The 26,917-nt window shown below is 39.5% G+C and overlaps 1 long non-coding RNA gene across 2 annotated transcripts; it reads right to left on the bottom strand.

Annotated features, from left to right (window-relative positions):
• Nucleotides 1-5,264: 5,264 nt before the first annotated feature.
• LOC136217055 (uncharacterized) lies at nucleotides 5,265-7,750 on the bottom strand. Of its 2 annotated transcripts, none has more exons than XR_010683433.1 (4): nucleotides 7,686-7,750; nucleotides 6,902-7,042; nucleotides 6,171-6,502; nucleotides 5,265-5,342 (listed from the first exon to the last, which is right to left on the bottom strand). It is a non-coding gene; the product is annotated as an uncharacterized lncRNA (long non-coding RNA). The 2 variants fall into 2 exon arrangements; XR_010683434.1 differs by lacking the exon at nucleotides 5,265-5,342 and adding an exon at nucleotides 5,779-6,034.
• Between the last annotated feature and the right edge of the window lie 19,167 nt (nucleotides 7,751-26,917).

Below are 26,917 nucleotides of genomic sequence, written 5' to 3'. Positions count from 1 at the left end.
TTCTTAGTCACCTTTTGCGGACACGTCCATTTCTCTTAAGAATGACACAAGGCATAACGTAAAAGCTCGTCTTTTATTCGGAAGGGACGGGCTACTTGTGCGAAACTTTTCACGTTACAACAAGGTCGTTCGAAACAGAAATGTTCTTCATTTTCGTTTCGTCGTGATCTCGTTTTATCCCAATTTATTTAAAGAATGTGAATAACAGCTACCGTTAATATAGTCTCTTGTATCGAAATATAACTATCCTTAACACCGAACCGATTCATACTAATACGTGCTTACGTCATAACGTATTTCCTGAACACGTGCCTTCGTCGGGACACCGAAAGGGACAAGGCGGGTCGCACATGTTCATTCATATGAGATGACTAAGTCGTCTTTAGTTCAAATCGTTTCGATGTTTTAGGGTAATTAGTATGTCGATTCATGAGTATATATTAACGCATCGTCTCATTTTCTTTACATAGTTTAGGATTAGACACGTATCATGGCGGTTTGAAAACACGAACTGATTCATTTATCACATCAAAAATAGTAACGGGTAATCCTATGGAAACTTCTAAGGCTACTATATGCTGACACGGCTGACCGCGGGACCTCACAGGACCGCACAGATTCGCCCCTAACGAATGGATGGGGACCCTCTGGCGCCTTACTGTAAGGGGGAACTTACGCTATCCTCTTTCGAGCGAAGAATGGACTCTCGCTAGAGGTTTCGCGGAAATTACCCAAAGGGTTTGCAATAATGCTCGTGAATGCATACGAAAAGAAGTAAAACGATCCGTCCCCGTTAAGGGCTTAGTGCATGCCTTCCGGAATCAAATTTCTCGCTTCCCCAGCAGAGTCGCCACTTGTTAGACGAGGTGCCGCGGCCTAATCTCCCGGGCGGACCGGGGGGTGGACAACCTCATGGCGACATAAGCGGTGATTGGCGCCGAAAGCAACCAATCGCGGAATCAAGCTGCTCGGCAGGACCGGAGCTCGGAGATATGGAAGAGTCGCCACCCACGAATGGGAAAATGAACACCGATCCCTTGCGGGAGGCCGGTGTGGGTTCGGGAAACTTAGGTACGAGCCGAGAAGGCTAGCTCCTTTCTGGAGAAAGGCTACTAGGCACCCCGACATCGCCCGGTTATGAACCACCGGCCTCCTACTCAGCATGTTAGGCGATAACGGACTAATCGTATACTTCTTTAAGTTTAAAATTCATTTGAAACCCTTTTCTTTCTCTTTTTGGAAACCATTTTGAGCGTATGATATTGAAAAGCCACATCAGTAAAGAATCACCCATTTATGTTTATACATACACAGAGAGGGGGAAGAAAGAAGTGATTTATTTACAACCGTATTTAAATGTTATGTTGTGTGTCTATTCTACATTAACTTATTTCCCCAAAACGATGTTTATTACATGGTTCGCACCTTAATCGCCGTTGGAACGATTTAGGTGCGTTTTAAAACCCCGTTTGATGAAGCTTACCCGAATCGCCGTTGGAACGACTCGAGTAATTGAAAACGTTAAAGTAAAAGCCTTTTAATAAGAAAACGTGGTTAAACATACAAGTCAATTTTATTTTGTACAAATTCATTAAGAAAGCGATTCAAAATCTCCATTATTAACAAAGAAAACGATTTTGATTACAATGTTCGCTTAATCCGTCGTTGGAACGGACTAAGGTTTTAAAACGTGGTGTTTTGAAGACGATTTGAAATATCACCCAAAATGACTCTATTTATCTACATTAGAGATCTAAGAAAGCTCATTAGCTTAAATAATTTAATTGAAAACTCTCTTTTTGTGACTTATTCTCCCCACTTATTTAATGGACTCTCTAACTATTATAATTACATCAATAAACACATTTAGGCCCAAAATTAATTTTTCCAAGTGAAGCCCATTTGAAACATGGACTTATAAATGACCAAAAGAAATAAAGAAAATAATATAGATATATATTTATACATTTTAGCCAAAAGACATAAAATAAGAGTAAAAGAAAATATACTATCTAATACATATATAAGAAAGAATAATGAAAATAATATATTTATACTTTAAACGTTGTTGCCGTGTGACCAGAGGTCACGGGTTCGAGTCTTAGGAGCGGCCTCTTGCCAATTAAATTGGCAAGGGAAGGCTTGCCCCCAATACACCCTTGTGGTGGGACCCCTCCCCGGACCCTCGCTCAGCGGGGACGCGTAATGCGACCGGGCCGCCCTTTTATACTTTAAACGTAAGAAAATAGTGAATGAAATTCATAAATAAGAAAATAGCATTTATCACTCAAAATAATTTTATTTAACAATAATTAAGATAACCCAAATATACCCCAAAACTATATATATACATAACTAATATAATCCTAATGTCAAAAAGACTATATGTTCATCCCCCAATATCTACTAATTATCTCCCAAAATGCCCAAGTAAATAACATTTAAAATAGAATTTAATGTGATTTAAATGAATAATAATAAAAAAGAAAGTAATATGTACATATATAAAAAAATTAGAATAAAAATAGAATACCAATCTCCTAAAATAATTATATATGTTAAAGTTTTAAAACAATTTGAAAAGAATATATTACATAATTACATATATATATACTAAGTATTAAAAGTCTAAAAGTTAAGAAAAAGGGATCGAAATGGCATTTTTTACATTTTGGCAGATTTACCGACGGAAAATCCGTCGGTAAACAGCATTTAGTGACAGAATTGGCAAATTACAACAGCACTCCAATATTTTCCAGATTTATTCAAAAGCTTTAAATTAAATCTAATTCAATCGTTTTGGACTTCCGAACTACCAAAGATGGATCATAGTCGAACACTGAAGTTCCTAAAACGATGTTTTTATTTCAAAACGTTATTTGGAAACCTCTTTTAAATAAAAAAACTTATAATTACAACATTTTCGATACCCGAACTACCTTTTTATCGGATCACGGTTCGTATTGGGATATCCAAAACGAGGTTTTTATTTTAAAACAAAATCGAGTTTTATTTAACACGAAACGAAAATTAAATAAATACGTTAATTAAATAAAACGTGACAAAATAAATAATTAACTAAAGGAATAAAAACTATAGCATAAAAAAAAATAAATAGAAGGAGAGAATAAATTAAATAAAATAAAAAGTCTAGTCCTCGGATAATACCTTTAATTCGGTATCTGACAGTCGAAGCCGATTGATTCCACGAACCGCGAGCTCCCGTTTTTTATGAAAAATTTAGTAAAAATTGAACTTAGGAAATTTAGAGATTTTCAATTTTAGGAAAAAAAAATGTTTTTTTCCCAAAAAATCCACTTCCTCTCTCTAGAAAAATATCTAGTGTGAGAAAGCTCTCCTCCCAAAATCCTCCTCTTTTCACATTGGGATCCGTGCCCTTATATAGGGAAACGGATCCCGGAACAATGGGCGACGCCCAATAAAAATTGGGCGTCGCCCATTGTGGTTGGGCGGCCGCCCGGCGACCCTCGGGACGTGCCCCGCGCCGTCGGACGCGTCCACTCCGTGGCCGCCGAGCGCGCGTTCCGCACAGCTAGACGCTCGCACGTCGCGGCCGCTGAACGCGCGCCCCGCGCTGCCAGGCACGTGTGCTCAACGGCCCACGAGGGCGCGCACCGCCAGCGGTCCCAGGCATTGCTCGGGCGTCGAGAGCGTGCCGCTCGCGGTGCGTCCGACGGACGCCGCGCACACGTCTCGAGCCTTCAAGCGGGCGTTCGACCATCGTCGTCCGCGTGCGGGATGCCGTTGTGTGCCCGCGCCGTGCCGTTAATTTTCCTCAGCTTATTATTCTTTATATATTTTTCAAAACTTCCGGAATCAATCGCTTCGACCGTCTTGTTTCAGGTTTTCGTCACAGGTCCTCCGACTCGGTGTCTACACCAGCCTTATTTAGCAAGCTACCAGAAATAAGATTCCTACGAAGAGCAGGCACATACAACACATTATTTAAAGACAAGCTTTTTCCAGAAGTTAACTTAATTAAAATTGTTCCTTTACCGACAACACCAGCAGTAGTGGTGTTTCCCATGTAGACGCATTCCCCATCGGTAGCGTCCTCAAAGTGATTAAACAGGTCCTTGTTTGAGCATAAGTGCCTTGTAGCTCCAGTATCTAGAACCCAGTCCGTTTTGTTTTCCACCAAATTGGCTTCAACCACAACAGCAGCAATAATTTCTTCATTTTCCACCAAATTGGATTGTGGAGCAGCTCTGTTGTTTGGATTATGATTGGTGTTATGTTGATTCTTCCTTTGATAGCACTGAAATGCCTTGTGGCCAGGTTTACCACACACAAAGCATTCCACTACTTTCCTCTTCTGAATTCTTCCATTCTTCTTAAAAGGCTTGTTTTGGTTTGAGCCTTTTTGGAATTTGGTTAAAGGTCCTTTGTTCCTGTCTTTTGGTACCACAGCAGATTCAACAATATTAGCATTAATTGAAACAGACTTAGAGGAAAGTTGCTTATCTTTCATACGATTTGCTTCTTCAGTTCTCATGTGGCTGACTATCTCCTGGAGACTGAAGTCTTTTTTCTTATGTTTCAGATGGTTTCTGAAATCACTCCAGGAGGGTGGAAATTTTTCCAGGAGGACATTAGCTTGCAGTAGATCAGACATTGTCATGCCTTCACCCAGAACTTCAGCAACTAGATTCTCATATTCATGAATCTGGTCAATGATTGGTTTTTCATCAACCATTTGATAATTGAGCCATCTTCCAACCACGTATTTACGTTTACCTGCATCATCAGACCCGTATTTTTCTTTGAGGGTATCACTACAAAAAAAGAGGCTTTTAGTGAGAAGAAACATTATCATTAAAAGTCTAAATATTCTCATAAAATAGTTTTTAATGAGAACTATTACTCTCATGGCTCCCTTCATTACAGGGGTCCCTTACTAAAAGTAATTATGAGAATAAAATACCTTCTCATTATTACTATATATAATAAGATTAATTGGCCGCATTATAATTTTTTATAATAATAAAAACTATTCTCATTGAATTGTTTATAATAATTAGAAATAGTCTTACTAATTTTTATATAATAATTAAAAATCTTCTCATTAAATCTTTTATAATGATTCAAAAACCCCTCATTAAAGATTTTATCATGATAAAAAAAATATTTACATTATATAATAATATTCTGGTTATTTAAGAAAAAAGAGCAAATGCATTACATCAACAACACAATAGTTTGGATTTACATATTGGTAAACAATGAGCATCAACATCCTATATAAAAGCTCTACCCGAATGCCTGACTCGAACAAACATGGCATAGCCAAACATTCCAACCGCTGTAGGACAAACAACAACCTACACAATGCAAGCCCAGTAATTAATATACCTAATTAGCAGTACTACAACAACAACAACAACAACAACAACAAAGCCTTAGTCCCGAAATGATTCGGGGTCGGCTAACATGAACCATCATATAAAACCGTGAAAGTCAAGTCGTGTCAGCGACACAGATTCGCTCCCTCCAATCCGTCGTATCCACTACCATATTTTCCTCAATTCCCAGTAAACTCATATCACTCTCGATCACCCTCCTCCAAGTTTGCTTAGGTCTTCCCCTACCCCTCACCACTACATCCCTTTGCCACTCTTCGGTTCTCCTAACCGGCGCATCAAGCGCTCTACGTCTCACATGGCCAAACCACCTTAGTCGGTTTTCTCTCATTTTATTCTCAATAGATGTGACCCCTACTTTTGTCCTAATTATTTCATTACGCACCCGGTCCTTTCTCGTATGACCACACATCCATCTCAACATACGCATCTCCGCCACCGACATCTTATGGATGTGGCAGTGTTTCACTGCCCAACACTCCGTACCATATAACAATGCTGGTCTAATTGCCGTCCGGTAGAATTTTCCCTTCAATCTATTAGGCATGCCGGGATCACAAAGGAAACCCGTAGCACTCTTCCACTTCGACCAACCAGCTTTAATCCTATGAGCAACATCTCCATCTACTTCTCCATCCGTTTGGATAATATACCTAATTAGGAGTACTAGAAAAATAAAAAATTGTGTTCTAATTAAAAAGATCATAAGGCCAATATCAGAAAGAAACCACAAAACAGATGATTATTTCATTTCCGAATATATCTTTAAACCATTGTTCACATGTGTACCTTATCGTAAATCAAGTGTCCCGTACCATCTCCTCAATCTCCCCTATATGCCTCTGAATCTTAGCATGGATCCTATGTTTTATGAGTGTCCAGTACCATCTCCTCAATCTCCCCTAAATTATCCTCAGCTTTCTTCAACCTCTGTTTCAGCCACTGCTGCAGAGACAAAGGCTTAGCCAGGTACAATGGACTAGAGGGAGGTGGTTGGATGAGCGTGATGAAAAATCGAACATTGTAACACAGTTATCGAACATTGTAACACAGTTATCGCAGTTGCTACACATCATTAATATGAAGAATGAAGTTGATCTTCAAACAACTCAAACTGCAAACTAAAGGTAGAGAGAAGAATAAGAATATTAGATGATTCTTCAAGAAATAAGCTATACACAAAATGTTTCATACTAACAAACTAATATCTAGAAACTAGGGGTCATAATGCACAGAAAATATCACAAGGTCAAATACTCCTCTGTGATACTATCTAAACATGCATATATTCAATTATTAATAGACCCAATATCAGGTAGGACATGAAAATAACACATAACAACAAAAAGAAATCTAGCTCATACCATTTCAACTAGTTTGAAAACCATTAATGTTAGGCACATAACACATACAACTTTGAAGGATCAGCTTAGTACTGTTCTTGATCCTTTTCCGAGGTAACTTGGTAACAACTTATGTTAGGCACATCAATCAGAATATAGAATTGGAGGAGACAATACCTCTTGTAGAAAATCTGCAATGCTTTTCCGCAGTGTTGGTCGAAATCTAATGACTCAAAGAACACTAAGTCGTGGAACTATCAAGTCCAGTTGATATTTCATCTATAAACATTGTTTTCCTTGGCCCAACAATCCTCTCTCCTGCATGATTATATACCAGCTATCATCAATTTGATGAAAACAATACAGAGAACCACCACCATAGACCAAATTTTAGTTCAGCAAACTAATAATCAAGCAAAATACATGGTTCTACAACTAGCATGCATCGTTAGCAAGGGTTGGGTTGACAACTTGAGATATAATTTGAAGCTAGAGTTATTTAATCGAGCACCATAAATAAATAGAAGGTCAAAGGAATGTATGTGAAAATATTGTCTCAACAACAGCAATAACACTAAACTTTGGTTCTTAAAAGGTTAAATAATTCCCAAAACCTTAATTGTGGATTCATTCATCAACTTGTGCACCTAGAATAGAAAAAGCTAGAAGGAAAAAGAAGATCTCAAACTATATTTTCAAGTAATTGTGTAGCGAATTTTAGAAACTATTCAATGACATGCATTGTACAGAAAGGAGAGAGAGACCAGTGGCAACCCTTTTCCTCTAACCGCTAGAAATACCTCTCGATATACCATTGCCTACTAGTGCCTCTGAACGTATATCAAGACCAAGCACTCTGAGCACATAGTCCATTGTAACTTGGTTACCAGCAAAAGAAGCATGTTCATTGCAATTATAAAAAATATTAAACCAGGATAACATTAAAGAAGTAGGCATAGACCTGTAAAATTTAGATGATGACTTTCATAAACACATCAATCTCCGGACTGGGCGTATGTTGCTTTCCTCCCCTATACAAACGAGATACTGCATATAGGCTGAAAAAAGCAGTTTATAACAGGACAACCATCAATTAGCAGCATGCCAAGCATCAACTATTTACCTATCTTAAAATAAAGTCTGTAAATAGTTGATTAAATATCAATTTTAGCATTGCTTTGCTATGTTGTTTTCGTTTTGTTTGCTATTTTCTTATTGGATTGTGGACTTAATTCACGGAAGGCCAACCTCATACTCGACAAATATGTTTAAAATTGTACAAGTAGAAATAGGAAATTGGGATGAACACTTGACAGTGATTTAATATCAAGGATTGTTACTCGGAGCTTAAGGAAAACTCATGTGTAAACATTATTAACTAACCTGCAAAGCCATCACTTGCACCTTGTCATCTGGAAACAGAACTAGAAACCAGCTCCCCAGCTCTAGAAACAGAACTGTAACTGGGTTTCGGATTCAGTTTCCCAGTTCTGGAACCCAGTTCTGTTTTCACAACTGGAACTGGGTTTGTAGTTCAGTTTCCCAATTCTGAAAACATAACTGGAACTGGATTACCAGTTCAGTTTCCCAATTCTTGAAACAGAACTTGAACCCAGTTATTTAACAGAACTAGTACCCAGTTCTGTTTTAAAAAATGATAAGAACGAGGTTTGGTGCAAGTGTTGTAGGTGATTCGTCTCAAAGTCAACATGCACTATGACAGCAACACAACAATAAGCAAAGTCACAACAGCACTGTTTTAATGAATTAAACAACAGTATACTGTTCTGTTAAAAAAAGAACAAGAGTAAACTATTATTTCATGAATTGAACAAGAGTATAGTGTTTTGTTAAAAAGAAACAAGAGTATATTGTTACCTTATTATGTTTAGCATTTGTTTTTGTTTTTTCTTTTTGTAAATTATAGTGATTAGTCATTCATCTCAGCAATAATGAGACATCCCAAAGTTCAGTATACCAATCAGGTTATTTTTGTAATGTCAAGCCTTGAAGTTTCTAAAACATTATGTTTTTTAAGAAACCAAAATTAACTCGAGCTGTTTTCACATAAACAATAATTTCTAGAAAGAAAAACACAATAAATTTCACCTCAAATTCATAGAATCCTCACTCTAAAATGAACAGATGACAATACCCAGCCAGAATGAAAATTAACAACAAAGAAAGGTATCCAAACCAAAATTGAAGGGAGGTTTAGATTAACTGAGAAGGAAGAAGGGAATAAGAGAGAAGACAAAGATAGGAAAGAGCAATGAAGAAGTACAGAGAGAGAAGTAGAGTTTTGAAATTGGTGACATTCATTGAAAAATTGCTTCAAGGATTAGATTAGAGTTTTGATATAACATGTTGTCAATCACTATAACACATCACTGCAGAATCATATTCTTATAAACAAATAAAGCAGGATGTCACAAATGTAAACCATAGTAATGTAGAGAACAAATGTCAATCAAGCTATTCTTGTCTCTATATTATAATTTTCTGAAAAACATCATCTGGACCTTTTGACAGTTTCTATCTCTTCATCAAATGGTTATAAGTACTTGAGTAATTGTAAATTACCTTGATTGCTCCAACTAAACAAATATACAAATAACACATTTACCAGCACCAATATAACACAATGATTCACTAAAGGGCGGCCCGGTGCACTACGCGTCCCCGCTAAGCGAGGGTCCGGGAGAGGTCCCACTACAAGGGTGTATTAGAGGCAAGCATTCCCCTGCCATTTGTTTTGGTAAGAGACCACTCCTAATACTCGAATCCGTGACATCTCGGTCACACGGTAACAACATTTACCGTTACGCCAAGGCTCACCTTCAACAAAACATCTAGACTCAGAGTAATATTGCACAATGATTCACTAAAAACAAAATATTGCACAATTCACCAAAAGAGCAAAGAAGAAAGAAATGACAGGAAGACAAGTACTAGTTGCAGCAGCCAAAGTTGCACATGTCAACAAGTGCTATTCCATAAACAGCTAGACTCAGAGTAATCCTAAATGTTAACAAGTGTTATTCCATAATGTTATCCAACTTTAACACATATATTTGCAGTTCTATGTTATTCAATTATTAATGGCAAATGATATTATTGATTTTAATAGGAAACAATATATTCTTCCTACCTCAATAGTACACCATATTGTTCAAATTAACCAACAAACAATCATTAACCCCAAGGCTTAACTCATAATATTTAGCTACAAATGTTAACAGATGAATATGATACAGAAACACAATATTTAGGACAATAACTAGCAAGGGAAACCAAGTGATTGATAAGCACATGGAGATCAACCAAATAACTACAACAACATGTCCAACAAATGAACACCATGTAAATTTCTACTCTAATAAATATGAATTGTTGATGCTTATACCATTAAGAAACAATTGATTAATAATAATCTCAAGGCATAAGCCAAAGTACATATAAAATAACCAAAAACAGAAAAGTCCAATGGTGGTTTAGACCCACTCCATATTATATCAATTATATTTTCTTGTAAATGTATGTTCTTTTCTTTTCTCTCTTTCATTTTTTTCCGTGTTTTTTTTTTTTTTTGGCTTTTGGATTAAATGGTTACTTGATATTATAAAACCGGATCCACAAAAATTGGGAACATGTTTCCACAAAAATTAAGAAGAAAAATAGTTCTAATAAGAATCTCAATAGTAATGCCCAGAAAACTACCTTTAATGGTAGTGCAAACGAAAATAACAGCTTCCATATGTTGGAAATATGCCTTAGTTAATTTATTATGAGATAATGTTTTATTTAATTATTTTGAATTCAGGAGAAGTTATTTAGTTATTGCATAGATTTAGGAGAAGTTATGGAAGTCAGTTGTAACTGATGTCTGTATTTCTGTATAAATTTCCTGAAGTTCAAAAGAAATACATGTTGGTTCCAAACTCTTAAATATTAAATACTACAAATTGGTATCAGAGCAAATTATCTTGAGGGATCTGTGAGAATGGAAGGAGATGCAGTCTCTTTTAATCATGTTACTGCACCAGTTTTTGATGGCCAGAATTATCAAGCTTGGGCTATTAAAATGAAGGTGTATCTTGATGCATTGGATCTTTGGGAGGCTGTAGAAGAAGATTATGAAGTTGCTCCGCTTCCACAAAATCCAACAATGGCACAGATAAAGAATCATAAGGAGAGAAAGACAAGGAAGTCAAAAGCTAAAGTCTGTCTTTTTTCTTCTGTTTCCAACACCATATTTACGAGAATCATGAGTCTGGAATCAGCAAAAGATATATGGGACTACATCAAGAAGGAGTACCAGGGAAATGAAAGAACCAAGAACATGCAGGTTCTCAATTTGATTAGAGAATTTGAGATGCTGAAGATGAGGGAGTCAGAAACAATTAAAGACTATTCTGACAAGATGCTGGGCATTGTTAACAAAGTCAGGCTGCTTGGTAAGGAGTTCTCTGATGAGAGAATTGTCCAAAAAATCCTTGTTACTTTGCCAGAAAAATATGAGTCTAAAATTTCTTCTTTGGAGGAGTCTAAAGATCTGTCAAACATATCTTTGGCAGAATTAGTTAATGCTTTATAGGCTCAAGAGCAAAGGAGAATGATGAGAAAAGAAGAAATGGTAGAGGGTGCTTTCAAGGCCAAAACTGAAAGTTCAGGAGGCAGCACAGACAAAAATTACAAGGAGAAGAAGAATAACAAGTTCAGCAGTGATAACAAAAATGATGTGAGCACACCTTGCCCATATTGCAAGAAGATGAATCATATGGCAAAAAGATGCTGGTGGCGGCCTGACATCAAGTGCAGGAAATGTGGTAATATGGGCCACATGGAAAAGGTTTGCAGATCACAACAAAGTGAAGCCGCAAAAGTTACAGAAGAACAAGATGAAGAGCAACTCTTTGTGGCAACGTGTTTTGCAATTAACAACACCTCCAGTGATGCGTGGTTGATAGATAGTGGTTGCACAAATCACATGACCAACGATCAAACTCTTTTCACAGAAATAGATAAAACTCTCATTTCTAAAGTCAAAATTGGAAATGGTGAGTTTATTTCAGTGAAAGGAAAAGGAACAGTGGGCATTGAAAGCTTAGCAGGTGTAAAACATATTACTGATGTTTTATACGTGCCTGACATTGATAAAAACTTGCTTAGTGTTGGACAACTTGTTGAAAAGGGCTTCAAAGTTATTTTTGAAGACAAGTGGTGCTTTATCAAGGATACAAGGGGCAAAGATGTGTTTAAAGTGAAGATGAAAGCCAAAAGTTTTGCCTTGAATTTGATGGAGGATGAGCAAGCAATACCAGCAAGTCATGTTAGCTATCAACTTACAACACCTTACACACCACAACAGAACGGTGTAAGTGAGAGAAAGAATCAGAATGTCATGAAGATGGCTAGATGCATGCTTCATGAAAAGGAATTGCCAACAGGTCTTTGGGCGGAAGCAACAAATTTGCAGATTCTTGATGAAAAGATCGATGATGTTCCTGTTCATGGCACAAGATCTCTATCTGATATCTATGAAAGTAGTAATGTTGTTGTTTTTGACCCTTCGGAATTTAAAGAAGCCGAGAAGGATGACAAATGGATAGAAGCCATGAAAGAGGAGCTTCGTATGATTGAGAAGAATGACACTTGGGAGCTAGTTGACATGCCTCAAAATAGAAAGAAAATTGGAGTTAAATGGGTTTTCAGAACCAAACTCAATGTTGATGGTTCTGTCAACAAACACAAAGCCAGGCTAGTTGATAAAGGGTACAGTCAAGTTTTTGGGGTGGATTTTTCAGAATCTTTTGCTCCTGTTGCACGCTTGGACACCATCAGAATGTTATTGGCATTGGCTGCACAAAATGGATGGAAGTTTTACCAATTCGATGTTAAATCAGCCTTTCTAAATGGCTATCTTCTTGAAGAAATTTTTGTTGAGCATCCAGAAGGTTTTGTAAATACTAAGGCAAGAAGGAGTTTGTTGGAAATGTGCCTTAGTTAATTTAGTATGAGATAATGTTTTATTTAATTATTTTGAATTCAGGAGAAGTTATTTAGTTATTGCATAGGTTTAGGAGAAGTTATGGAAGTCAGTTGTAACTGATGTCTGTATTTCTGTATAAATTTCCTGAAGTTCAATAGAAATATATGTTGGTTCCAAACTCTTAAATATTAAATACTACACCATATCCATAAAATCGAAAGTGCCACTGCAGCAAGGGTGCTTCGGAGGAATACCTGCTTGAACATTCAAGAAATCAGACAATAAAAGGAAGAGATGAAAGACAAACCAAACGGACCCATTTATTATCCCTAAACTAAAATAGGACACAAAAAATTTAGTATTGCTATAAGTGAAAGAGAAAAGCTTACTAGTGGTAGATAGGCGCAGAAACTTCGTGCTTAACACATCTGCAATTAGAGATGAGTAGTAATTTAGGTTTTCTGTGTCCGAGAAGATGCGGAGAAGATTTGGGAGACGAATAGTGATTTAGGTCAATATGAATTGGAGGTGGTTTGAGTGTAAGGCCGTGGATTGAGGTCGAGATTTGTTTGAACTTTTGGAATAAGGGTTTTCTGTGTCTGTTTGAGCTTTTGTCTTTTGGAATTTGTGCGGGCTTTCAAATTAGGAACGAAAATTGGGGAAAAGATTTTGGAGGGATTATTTGGGATAGATGGGCGGTAACTAAATATTTGGGAGAAGAAAAACTTGACGGTACTTCTAAAATTTTAGGGTAATTATTTGAAGAAAATAATGAGAATAAAATGTATTATTAATATTATAGTCAAACAAAAGAATGAGAATAATAAAAAGTCAAATCTAATAAATTGGTAAGAAATTTGTATTAATGAGAATAAAATTAAATAAATAAATTGTTTTGTGATTAATAATAAAATATATAATTTATTCTCATTAAAGTGATTGAAATTATGTTTCTAATGAGAATAATTTTTATTCTCGTTAACTTTTTCTCATTAATAGTCAATTTTCTTGTAGTGTATCCCAAATTTCTTTGGCAGACTTTTTGTTGACAAAAATATCGAACAGTGGGTTCGACATATGATTTAGGAGATGACCCCTAACTGTTTTGTTGTCTTTTTCGTATTTTGCAGAACGAGTGTCATACTGCTGAACAATTAGAGACATGGCAGGAGCATTTGGGTCAGAGGGTGGATCCTGGACGGCAACATAGTCCAGTTCGAGCTGTTCAAAGAAAATCAGAATTTTCTGCGACCATCTTTTGTAATTAAGACCGTCCAGAGGTTCAAGTTTGGAGAGGTCAGGAAGGGATTTCGCAATTAAAGCAGACATGATTGCGAAACAGAAGATCGCTTTCAAATTGTAAGAAACAAAGAGGGTTACAGAAAAAACCAAATTGAAAGTAAGAGCGGAAATCGAACTATGCCGTGGCGGAGGCCACTGCCTTGAAAGCGATTTCGGCAGACGGAGGTGCAATCTGTAACTCCGGTCGCTCCCCAAGGTTAACACAGAAAAGCTTCGAACCTGTGCACTCAAGGTCGAAGATTGTAGAACAGCAAAAGTGTATTTTTTATTTGCCCAGAAAACGATTGAGGAAAAAGCTATATTTCCAAAGCTGGAAACTGGTTGTATTTATAGCCTTCAGAAATATGAACGTTAGAACGTTCATATACACGTTAGAAGGTGGAGTAAGACTAGGAGAAAAATAAGGTTCAGTTTTGACTGAATAAAAAGTTGAAGAAAAATTAGAAGTTAAAACAGATAAAAAGAAAAATAAAATTCGGGCCCAGTCCAGTCGGGACGGGCGGGCATCGCGCGAACGAACGAGCGAGCGCGCGCGTGTGGTATATTTGCCAAAACCCACTTAACACAATTTAAAGGCTTCTAAAGCTCAACTCTATATATACCCACTCAAACATTTGCAAGTTTCCAATGTGGGATTGTGAAAGTGCTTTTGAAAGCAAAGTCTTTAAAGACAACTATACCCCCCACTTCAAATCCATTTTATTCAATCACCAAAAGCCATTTATTCTAACAATCCCCCACAAATGGCTTTATAAAAAACATTTTAAAAATAGTGTAAAGAAAAATGATTTTCAGGGCAAATAAAAGAAGTAGGATAAGGTTATGTAGAACTTAAGTATCAATGTCTTTCGATTGAATTGATACGTAGTGAGATGAGGCAACAGGGTGACGTTTTAGAAGTGAATTGCTCTTGAACTTCTAAAACCTCATCTAAGACCCCCACAACACGTAAATAACCTTAAAAACTTTTGCTGTTCCGCGATAGTACATTAGAACGCTTTTGAAGACCATGCATACACCTTGGGTCTCATGAGTGCTCTAGAAAGACTGCCTGAGTCTTTCATAGAAGGCGGCCCACCTCCACACTCAAGTAGGTGATCTCGAAATGAGATCATTAAGAGTTTCTCATAACTCAACCTTCAAAACACATCCATCAAGTCCATGATCATGAACCACCTCTTAATCGGGCTATGGATTACACACGCACTATTATTTGCCATAGGAATGGGAGTAGTATAGTGCACAACAAGGACAATACGGCTTTGTTTTGACCACGAATGGTGTCCACCATATTTCCTTTATTCAACAGGCTTTAGTCCCATTCCCCTCGACGACTCAAGTACAACTCTTCTAGGTAACCCTCTGGTAAAAGGATCTGCTAGATTCTTTTCCGACCTCACATAGTCTAGGGCAATTACTCCATTCTTCAAGAGTTGTTTCAAAATTCCATGTCTAATGCGAATAGGTCTTCTCTTTCCATTGTAGACACTATTCTTTACAGTACCAATGGCTGCCTGTGAATCACAATGCATCGAAATGGGTGCAGAAGAATTCCCCCACAACGGAACATCTGCTACTAGAGCTCTCAACCATTCTGCTTCTTGACTAGCCAGTTCAAGGGCTATAAATTCAGATTCCATGGTTGATCGAGCAATACAGGTTTGCTTGGATGATTTCCAAGATACTGCACCACCACCTAAAACAAAAACATACCCACTGGTGGAACTCACCTTATCATTGTTAGATACCAAATTTGCATCAGTATATCCTTCTAAAACAGCAGGAAATTTAGTAAAGTGCAAACAATAATTCATGGTACCTCTTAAGTATTTCAATAAGCGATGAAGTGCACTCCAGTGTTCATTATTTGGACAGTGAGTATATCTACTCAATCTACTAATAGCATAGGCTATGTCTGGTCTGGTGTGATTCATTAGGAACATTACACTGCCTATGATCTTAGCATATTCCTCTTGGGAGATACTATTTCCTCCCTTATTACATGTTAAATTTACACTAGGATCATAAGGAGTTCTAGCTGGAACTACATCAAAACTGTTAAACTTTTTCAACAGTTTTTCAACATAATGTGACTGTCCTAATGAGAACCCATTTTCTGTCTTAGTAATTTTGATGCCGAGAATTACATCCGCTTCTCCCATGTCTTTCATGTCAAAGTGAGAAGAGAGAAAGGATTTTGTGTCATTAACCATATCTAGGCTTGTCCCTAAGATAAGCATGTCATCCACATATAGGCATATAATCACATAATTCGAATCACAAGACTTAGAATAGACACATATATCTGATCCATTAACCATATACCCATTGGAAAGTAAAACACTGTTAAATTTTTCATACCATTGCTTGGGTGCTTAGTTCAACCCATAAAGTGATTTTTTCAATTTGCACACTTTGTCCTCGTGTCCAGGTGTTAGACGAGGTGCCGCGGCCTAATCTCCCGGGCGGACCGGGGGGTGGACACCTCATGGCGACGTAAGCGGTGATTGGCGCCGAAAGCAACCAATCGTGGAATCAAGCTGCTCGGCAGGACCGGAGCTCGGAGATATGGAAGAGTCGCCACCCATGAATGGGAAAATGAACACCGATCCCTTGCGGGAGACCGGTGTGGGTTCGGGAAACTTAGGTACGAGCCGAGAAGGCTAGCTCCTTTCCGGAGAAAGGCTACTAGGCACCCCGACATCGCCCGGTTATGAACCACCGGCCTCCTACTCAGCATGTTAGGCGATAACGGACTAATCGTATACTTCTTTAAGTTTAAATTCATTTGAAACCTTTTCTTTCTCTTTTTAGAAACCGTTTTGAGCATATATTATTGAAAAGCCACTTTAGTAAAGAATCACCCATTTACATCAATTTGATATACATACAAAGAGAGGGGAGGAAGAAAGAAGTGGTTTATTTACCACGGGATTTACATATCGTGTTGTGTGTTAATTCTATACTAACTCATTTCCCCAAAACGAGTTTATTTACATGGTTCGTACCTTAATCGTCGTTGGAACGATTTAGGTACGTTTCAAAACCCTGTTTGATGAAGTTCACCCGAATCGCCGTTGGAACGACTCAAGTGTTTGAAAACGTTAAGGTAAAAACCTTTAATAAGAAAACGTGGTTAAGCATACAAGTCAATTTATTTTGTATAAATCATTAAGAAAACGATTCGAAAACTCTATTATTCACCATGAAAATGATTTTAATTACAAGGTTCGCTTAATCCGTCGTTGGAACGGACTAAGGTTTTAAAACGTGGTGTTTTGAGAAACAATTTGAAATGTCAAGAAAACACTATTTATTTACATTAGGAACCTCTAAAAATCTATTAGTTTAAATAATTAAATTGAAAATCCTTTTTGTGATTTATTTTCCCCTTTTTACTTAATGGATTCTTTACTTGTCATAATTACAACAATAAACATATTAAATCCAAACTCACTCCCAAATAAAGCCCATTTGAAACATTGACCCATGAATGACCAAAAGAATAAAGAAAATAATATAGGCATATATATATATACATTTTAGCCAAAAAGAAACATGAAATAAAGGTTAATGAAAAGATACTATATAATACATATATGAAAATACTAAATATAATACATTTTTACTTTAAATATGTGAAAATAATAAATAAAACCCCTAAATAAGAAAATATCATTTGTCCCCTAAATAGTTTTATCTAATAATAACTAATATAGCCCAAATAGCCCAAAACTATATATATACATACCTAATGTAATTTAAATGTCAAAATAATATCCATTTATCCACAAAATGTCTACTAATTAATCACTCCCAAAACACCCAAGTAAATATCATTTTAAAATAAAATTCATTACCATTTAAGTAAAGGAAAAAGAAAAGAAAAGATATATATACATATACTTATATTTAAAATAAAATAAAAAATGATATATAAACATTCTAAATAACTATATGTATCAAATGTCTAAAAATAGTTTGAAAATATATATTACATAAATACACATATATATACAAAGGACCAAAAGCTTAAAAGTTAAGAAACAGGGACCAAAACAGCATTTTTACATTCCAGCAGATTTACCGACGGAAAATCCGTCGGTAAACAGCAATTAGTGACAGAAACGGAAAATTACAGCAGCACTCCAATTGTTTCCAGATTTATTCAAAAGCTTTAAATTAAGTCTAATTCAATCGTTTTGGATTTCCGAACTACCAAAAATGGGTCATAGTCAATAACGGAAGTTCCTAAAACGACGTTTTTATTTTAAAACATTATTTGGAAATTTCTTTAAATTAAAAACTTATAATTACAACGTTTTCAATACCCGAACTACCTTTTTATCGGATCACGGTTCGTATTGGGATATCAAAACGAGGTTTTTTATTTTAAAACAAAACCCAATTTTATTCAACATGAGATGAAAATTAAATAAATACCCAAAATTAAATAAAAAGTGATAAAATAAATGAATAAATAAATAAATAAAAACATAACATAAAAATAAATAGAAGAAGGAAATAAATTAAATAAAATAAAAGAGTCTAGTCCTCGGATAATACCTTAAGTTCGGTATTGACGGTTGACGTCGATTGATTCCACGAATCGTGCTTCCCGATGTTTTTGAAAAAATTTTAACTTTTAGGAGATTTGGAATTTTTAGGAAAAAAAATGTTTTTTCCCAAAAAATAAATTTTCTCTCTCTAAAAATGTCTAGAGTGAGAAAATCCTTCCAAAAAAAGCTCCCTTCCTCAATGCATGGGGATCCGTGCCTTTTATAGGCATGGATCCCCGGAGAACTTTGGGCGACGCCCGAGTAAAATCGGGCGTCGCCCAAAGAGGTTGGGCGGCCGCCCAACATTTTGGGCGATCGCCCAAAATTTGTTGGGCAACGTTTTTGGGCGATCGCCCAAAATTTTGGGCGATCGCCCAACGAAAGTCGGGCATCCGCCCAACGAGCGTCGGGGCTCGCCCGACGATGTCGAGCACTCGTCGGACTTTCGTCGGGTGACGCCGTTCGGCGTCGGACTACGCTCGAGGGGGGACGCCCGTCCCTCGACGGGTGACATTCGACGTGTCGGACGAGCACCCGACGTACCGCGCACCGTCCTTTATAGAGCGACCGTCGTCGCTGGGAGCGCCGTTCGTTACCCACCGGCCGATGCTCGGCCTCCGGGGCCCATTTGCTTACTGCCGTAGTAGCGAACGTGCCCGTCCTCACTCAGGAGATGCCGAACTTGTTAGCGGGGCTTTCAAGCGTCGGTTCTCCGAGTTTCCCCATTTTATTATGTTATTATTTTTAAATTTTCTAATCCTTGGAATCAACCGATTTAGCCGTTCATCGTGGGTTTTCGTCACAGGTCCTCCGACTCGGTGTCTACAGTTGCCCCTACTTTTCTATTTTGACAGTGATGTGTGTGTTTTGGAAAACGTTTTTTTGCTAACGCAACACATGCAATGTAAAACATATAAAAGTAAGAGACACGTAAAGAGTAGGAGGAAGAATACATGATCTCCATGCCGCATGCTCCGGCCTGGTCTTCGATCTTTGCCTTGGTTGTCCCGTCCTTGCCTCTGAATCGACTGCAGACGAACGCTCCCTCTGGCGACCCTAGTCTCTAAATCGACCGTAAGTGTATAGCTCTATCTAGCGACCCTAGTCTAAATTGACCGCAGGTACAGTTGCTCTTTCTAGCTACCCTAGTCTCCAAATCAACCGCAGGTAAAATTGCTCTTTCCAGCTACCCTAGTTTCTAAATCAACCGCAGGTAAAATTGCTCTTTCTAGCTACCCTAGTCTCTAGATCAACTGCAGGTAAAATTGCTCTTTCTAGCTACCCTAGTCTCTAAATCGACCGCAGGTAAAATTGCTCTTTCTAGCTACCCTAGTCTTTATCTCGACCGCAGGTAAAATTGCTCTTTCCAGCTACCCTAGTTTCTAAATCAACCGCAGGTAAAATTGCTCTTTCTAGCTACCCTAGTTTCTAAATCAACCGAAGGTAAAATTGCTCTTTCCAGCTACCCTAGTCTTTATCTCGACCGCAGGTAAAGTTGCTCTTTCTAGCGACCCTAGTCTTTATCTGGACCGCAGGTACTCTTTCGTTTTGCATATCTCCAAATTCATCATTCTACCCCAATCTCTACATCGATCGTAGGCGTTTTCTTGTATTGTAGATCTCCAAATCGAACGTTCGACCCTAATCTATACATCGATCGCAGGTGTCCTTTCGTTTGTATATCTCCAAATCAACTATTCGACCCTAATCTATACATCGATTCCGGGCGTCCTCTCGTTTATGATAGCTGGGCTTTATCACTCGTCCGAGAGTTTTTGACCGCAGTCGCTTTGATATTTGGGCTTTATCACTCGTCCTAGAGTTTGTGACCGCAGTCGCTTTGATATTTGGGCTTTATCACTCGTCCGAGAGTTTGTGACCGCAGTCGCTTCTTTTTACCAGGATCGTCTGCGTTTGACCGGAATCGATGATGCCGTAGACCGAAGTCCGTAGCAGGGCCTGTGCCTATTGATGATGCCGTAGATCGCAGTCCGTAGCGGGGCCTGTGCCCATTGATGATGCCGTAGACCGCAGTCCGTAGCAGGGCCTGTGCCCCTTAATCGAATTTTAATTTACCTATCGGAGCCTGCCTAAACTCGCACGGATTTCTTGGAGCTATCCGAGTATTTCTGCATGCGGCTCGACTTGAGTCACGCCCATCACCTGGTGAATATTTTTATGGTATGACCTAGTGTAGTGATATGTATGCACATGATTATGAATGAATATTTTTCTCTTTTTTTTTTTTTTATACATGCTTCCCTCCTATTTACTTTACAGGGAGACCTCCATTCTACTGACCGAAGATTACAAGAGAACGTGGCGGTTGGGCAAGGGGAGTGGCCACTGGATGCTGACGCTTAGATCGGACATCGTTGTCGGGATAGGGAGGATGAGCGCTCCAACTAGGAGGAGCGAGGTCGAGCAGCCGAGGAGAGGGGCCGTGTGGATATAGAAGCCCAGCGAGCTGCTGAGGGGAGTTTGCGGATTGCGGTAGGGAGCCGCCGAGTTGTCGAGGAGCGGGAACCTTACTTCGGAGGCTTTGATTCGTTTGAGGGCTTTTGGGACTTTGGGATTCCTTCTCATTGATAGTCCCGTCATTATTTCGGTTTACAACTTTATTAGTACTACCGTGATGTATGGCGGGTATATGTGAGAAAGATATTTGGGTAGGCTTTTTATTTGGTGGTGGGGAAAAAGAAGTGTGTAACTCATGACTTACAATACCATGCATTCAGTCGATCATAATAATTCCAATCATTCTCTTCAAATATGTTCATGCCTTTATTTATTTACAAACAACAGAAATACTTAGCCGCTTATACATTATTTTTATAATTGCTCAAGATACAACTACTGTTACCAGGACCCGCCTTTTTTCGGTTTTCAGATCCCAGCGATTTTTCAACTCTCCTTTTATTATCCCGGAATTTTCAAATGAGCGCCCTTTCGGGTTTTCACCTATTGGGATGTCCCTTATTGTTGCATAGGTCGCCCTTTGCGGGTTTTCGACCTATCGGGAATTTTTATTTCTTTCTTTTTTTTTTACGAAAAGTGTTTCTTAAGCCTATGCAGATGGGTAGGTTCGGAGAACTCCATGCCGTCCATAGTAGTTAGCTTCACCGCCCTTTTGCTTAGGATTTTCTTCACGAGGAATGGTCCTTCCCAGTTTGGCTTAAATTTGCCCCTAGGGTCGGTGTGCGTCACACGGATCTGTTTCAGCACCATGTCCCCCTCTTTGATAGGGTTGGCCTTGACCTTTTTGTTGAAGGCTCGGGCCATCCTTCTCTGATATAGCTGCACATGGTAAAGGGCTTCCATCCTTTTCTCGTCAACCAAAGCCAACTGCTCATATCGCTTCTTCACCCATTCCGTCTCGGGAATCTCTGCTTCCACTGCGATTCTCAACGATCGCTTTTTGATCTCAATCGGCAGGACTGCTTCTGCCCCATACACTAAGGAGAACGGCGTTGCCCCCGTTGACGTCCTAACCGTCGTGCGATAAGCCCATAACGCGAGTGGGAGCTGCTCGTGCCAATTCCGATGTGATTCCACCGTTTTTATGAGAATTCTCTTAAGGTTCTTATTGGCGGTCTCCACCGCACTGTTAGCTTGCGGGCAATATGGAGAAGGCCTATGATGCTCGATCTCGTATTCTTGGAGGAGACTTCTCACTTCCGCCTGAAACTGGACCCCATTATCCGTAATCACGTGGTGAGGCACTCCGAACTTGGTGATTAGGTGATTTTCCATGAACTTCCTCATCTGCTTAGATCCCAACTTGCTAAACGATTCTGCCTCTACCCACTTGGTGAAGTAATCAATGGCGACCGCGATGAATTTGTGCCCATTGGATGCATTAGGCCTCACTTCTCCGATGATATCAATGCCCCAAGCTGCGGACGGCCAAACTGGTGCCAACACGTGCAGTTCCATAGCTGGAAAGTGATTATAATCTCCGTGGATTTGACAATCATGGCATTTCTTCGCATATTCGTTACAATCTCTTTCCATGGTGAGCCAATAGAAGCCTTGTCTTACGATTTTCTTTGCTAACACTGCTCCTCCTATATGGGCTCCACAAATTCCCGAGTGTACTGACTCCATTGCCTCCCGAGCTTCTCCCTCATCTAAGCACTTCAGTTGTAAACCATCGGCGTGCCTTTTGTAAAGCAAGTCATTGTGGATGACAAATTGCTGAGCTAACCTTCTGATCACAGCCTGATCCCTAAGTTTTGATTCTGTCGGGTACGTCTCACTTTTCATGAAGTTTACGATATCGAAATACCAAGGCTTTTCATCTGCTCCCAACAGCATTACGTCTTCATAGCACGGTTTGTGGGACCTTCTCAGCACCAAAGGCTTCGAGGCAAGGTTCCGAGGATTATCCCATACTGACACCAAAGTGGCCAAAGCATCCGCTGCTTGGTTCTGTGCTTGGGGAATGTGATAAAAACGACACTCGCTGAATCTCTGCGCCAATCCCTCCAACTGTTCTAGGTACGGACGCCACCTTTCTTCCCTTACTTCCCAGCTTCCCTGCGCTTGTTCGATAATCAGTTTTGAGTTGCCCCAAATTTCAACACATGATGCTCCCAGCGCTGCTAATGACTCCAACCCATAGATGGACGCTTCCTATTCGGCCATATTATTGATGAGAAGGAAGGATAACTTCTTTGCCATTGGGATCCTTTCCCTTTTCGGTGAGATAAGTAGCACTCCTACCCCGGTTCCATTCGAGGTAACCACTCCATCAAAGAACACTTTCCACCGTATAACTTCTATGGCGTTCAAGTGCTCAGCGGGAAAATCATAGCTTATCTCCTCTTTTTCTGCGTTCATAGGCTGATTGGCTAAAAATTCTGCTATGGCTCTCCCTTTAATAACTTTCTTTGTTACATATTCGATATCAAATTCGGACAAAAGCAACAACCATCGGGCTAGCTTCCCTGTTAGAGATGGAGTTCGGTACAGATACTTCACCGGATCCATTCGGGAAATAATGATTACTTTGTAAGATTGAAAATAGTGTCATAGTTTCTTTGTTAACCATACTACCGCCACGCACGTCTTTTCGATCATGTCATACTTAAGCTCGTATTCCAAGAACCTCTTACTCAGATAGTACACCGCGTGCTCCACACCGGTGTCCCCTTCTTGGGCCAGCTTTGCCCTAATAGATCGCTCCTCGATCGCTACATAGAGGAGAAGCGGTTTTTTTTTCAAGTTTAGGCGGTCTCAAAACTGGTGGATTAGACAAGTAGTCCCGGACCTTCTCTAGGGCTTGTTGACACTTATCATTCCAAATCGTGGGTTGATCTTTCCGTAGCAGCTTAAAGATCGGCTCGCAGATCGCAGTGAGTCTTGCTATGAACTGACTAATATACTAAACCTGCCCCAGGAACCCTCTCGTCTCCTTCTCATTCTTTGGTGCAGGCATTTCCCGTATGGCCTTCACTTCTTTGGGTTCAACCTTAGCTTGAATTCTGCAATTCGGGCCAAAAACTTCTCAAGTGCAGCGAAATGCCCCTCTCTCTTCTCCGACTTGACCATCATGTCGTCCATCTAAACTTCCACCTCCTTGTGTATCATATCCTGGAACAGTGCCGTGGCCATTCGTTGATAAGTTGCCCCGGCATTCTTTAAACCAAACGGCATTACCCTATAGCAGTAGGTTCCCCACTCAGTTGTGAATGAGGTTCTTGCCTTGTGCTTTTCTGCCATTTGAACCTGCATGTAGCCCATGAAGCCGTCAACATTTGTGTGCAGGACGCTCGATGCTGTACTATCGATTAATACGTCGATGTGAGGCAATGCGAATTCATCTTTGGGGCATGCCTTGTTGAGATCCCTATAATCGACGCACATTCTCACTTTACCGTCCTTCTTCGCGATTGGCACTACATTTACGACCCAAGGGGGATAGTCGATTACTTCGATGAACCCCACTTCTAACTGTTTCTTCACTTCCTCTCTGATCTTATCTGCCCATTCTGGCCTCATGCGTTAGAGTTTCTATTTTACGGGCTTAGCATCGGAGTACGTTGGAATACGGTGAGTTACGATTGATCGATCGATTCCTGGCATGTCTTCGTATGTCCAAGCAAACACTATTTCGTATTTTTTTTTTAATTATTCTCTCAAATTCTTTCCTCTCTTCAGTAGTTAATTCTTGAGCAATTTGTATAAGTTTAGGATTTTCATCCGTGCCAAGATTTAAAGTTGACATTTCTATTGCATTGATTTCAAATGTAGGCATGTTATATGAATGCGAATGCATGGAATGATCAGAATCAATATTAAGCAAGTAAGCAAAATCAGAATTCATTTCATTGATAGTATTGGTGAGTACATCATCAGATTCAAACAAAGCGGTAATCTAGTTGTCATCGACAGGGTTCTCGGGTTTCTCATAAGTCTTGGAGGTACCGGGCTCATCCACCGCTCCCACAGTGGCCTCAATAGTGATCACCTGCTCCTCGACATTAAGATCTAACATCATGATCTCCTCGATGAAACAGCTTGCTTCTCCTTTGCCCCAGTCGGTAACATCATTGAAGATCTCAAAACCTAGCAGAACCTTTCCTTCGGTGCTAGCAGCCATTTCCGACTCATCATCAGACTCATCCCAGATGTTGATCGGAACCCTCTGATTGATACCTTCCTCGTCGGAGGAACTTCCCCAAATGTCCACGACCATCAAATCTATTATGTGAGGGACATTCGGATTTATGTAGGAAGGGTCCGACGATCCATACCTAGCCCAGCCTATCAGTTCTTCATAGTCCTTGAGGAACACTCCATTCATTCTTCTAGCCACGAGTGGAATAGCCCCCTTCCGGATGCACATGAGTTGCTCCTGATCACTCAAGGTGACCCGACATGAGGCATACTTGAACCTCCATCTTTTAGCATAATCCACGAATGCTTCCTCGGGAAATTGCTTGATCCTTTCTAAATCTTCCAACGACCCAGTCCACGGGATGTACATCTCATATCTCTGCACGAAAGGCTCCATGAGGGACCCCCAGTCCCCTTTTGCCTTTGCCGAGAGCATTCGGTGCCACATCAAAGCTTCTCCTACGAGTGTCTTTGGAAAGTGCTGAACCAACTCACTTCGATAGAGTCCTGCGTCAAACATGTAGGCACGGAAACCGTTTATGTGGTCGATGGGGTTCTCACCTCCTTTGTACTTAGCCATGGTTAACACCGCCTTAGGTGTCTCCTCATCGGGTGACTCAGGCATTTCCTCGGGATGTCCCCATGCGGTGTATTTCTTGATGAACCTCTTAGTCATTTCTGCCCAATTCACTTTTACTTTCATCGGAAGAGACATATACCACATTAGTGACTCTCCCACCAACGAGTTGCAAAACAAACTCGTGATTTCGTCCTCTTTGAAGCCCAAAGGACCCATAGCGGATAGGTAAAAATGCAAGTGCTCCATGGGGTCCTTGCCTTCATTATACTTGCCGACAATCGGAAACGGACGTTTGATAGGCCCAATTTGCATCACGCTATGTTCCCATGCCTATATTTTATCTCTTCGATACTTCATCAAAAACAAGCTTGACATCAGTGACCAATCCTGCTTAGTCGAGTCAGGTAGCGATTGAAACCACTTCAACAGTTCACCCACCAGCGAAAGATAGAACCATGGAGCGACTTTTTCCACTTTGTATGGCTCTCCAAACATAGCATACACATAGCCATACAAATGAGCTTCGGGGTCTTCTACCCCACTAAACAATTTCAACATAGGCATGATCCTCCGAGATGATACTTCCTCGGTTTCCTCAGTTTTAGTTCTATCATCCATCACTTTTTCTGTTGGCAGTTCCTCCAAAACAGACACGTATAAGCCATCTCCCACATTCCTTCTCTCATTGGAGTCCAACAGCTCCTCCTTAAATTCGCAGAATGACTCCACCACAAAGCTCTCTTCCAACCCAGATCCAATTGCGCTCACCCTATGACTAGGCGATGGATAGCACCTAAGGGGAGAGTTTGCTGATGATGGGTCGACTATTTTCTTTTTATCAATCAGATCCTGGATCTCATGCTTTAGCCTCTCACAATTTTCAATGGTGTGCCCGTAGTTACTATGGAACTCGCAATACCCCCTGGTCATCATCCGTGGTGTGGGCCCTGTCTTGTTTTTGGGAGTAAGGGCTTTCAGCAACTCCTTTTTCTGCAATCGTTCGAAAACTTTTGCATAGGTCAGATCAAATTGGGCGAACTGCCTTTTCCCGATAGCGTTAAGTTCAAGCACTTTCACTGCGGTCGGTTCTATATTAGTACTTAGCCCTCCGGCACTATACCCCGACTTCGTACATTTAG

Source organism: Euphorbia lathyris, chromosome 2, assembly GCF_963576675.1.
Source record: "Euphorbia lathyris chromosome 2, ddEupLath1.1, whole genome shotgun sequence".
Taxonomy (NCBI): Eukaryota; Viridiplantae; Streptophyta; class Magnoliopsida; order Malpighiales; family Euphorbiaceae; genus Euphorbia; species Euphorbia lathyris.
The sequence above is the reverse complement of the archived record's forward strand: the minus strand, read 5'-3'. Positions and strand labels throughout refer to the sequence as shown.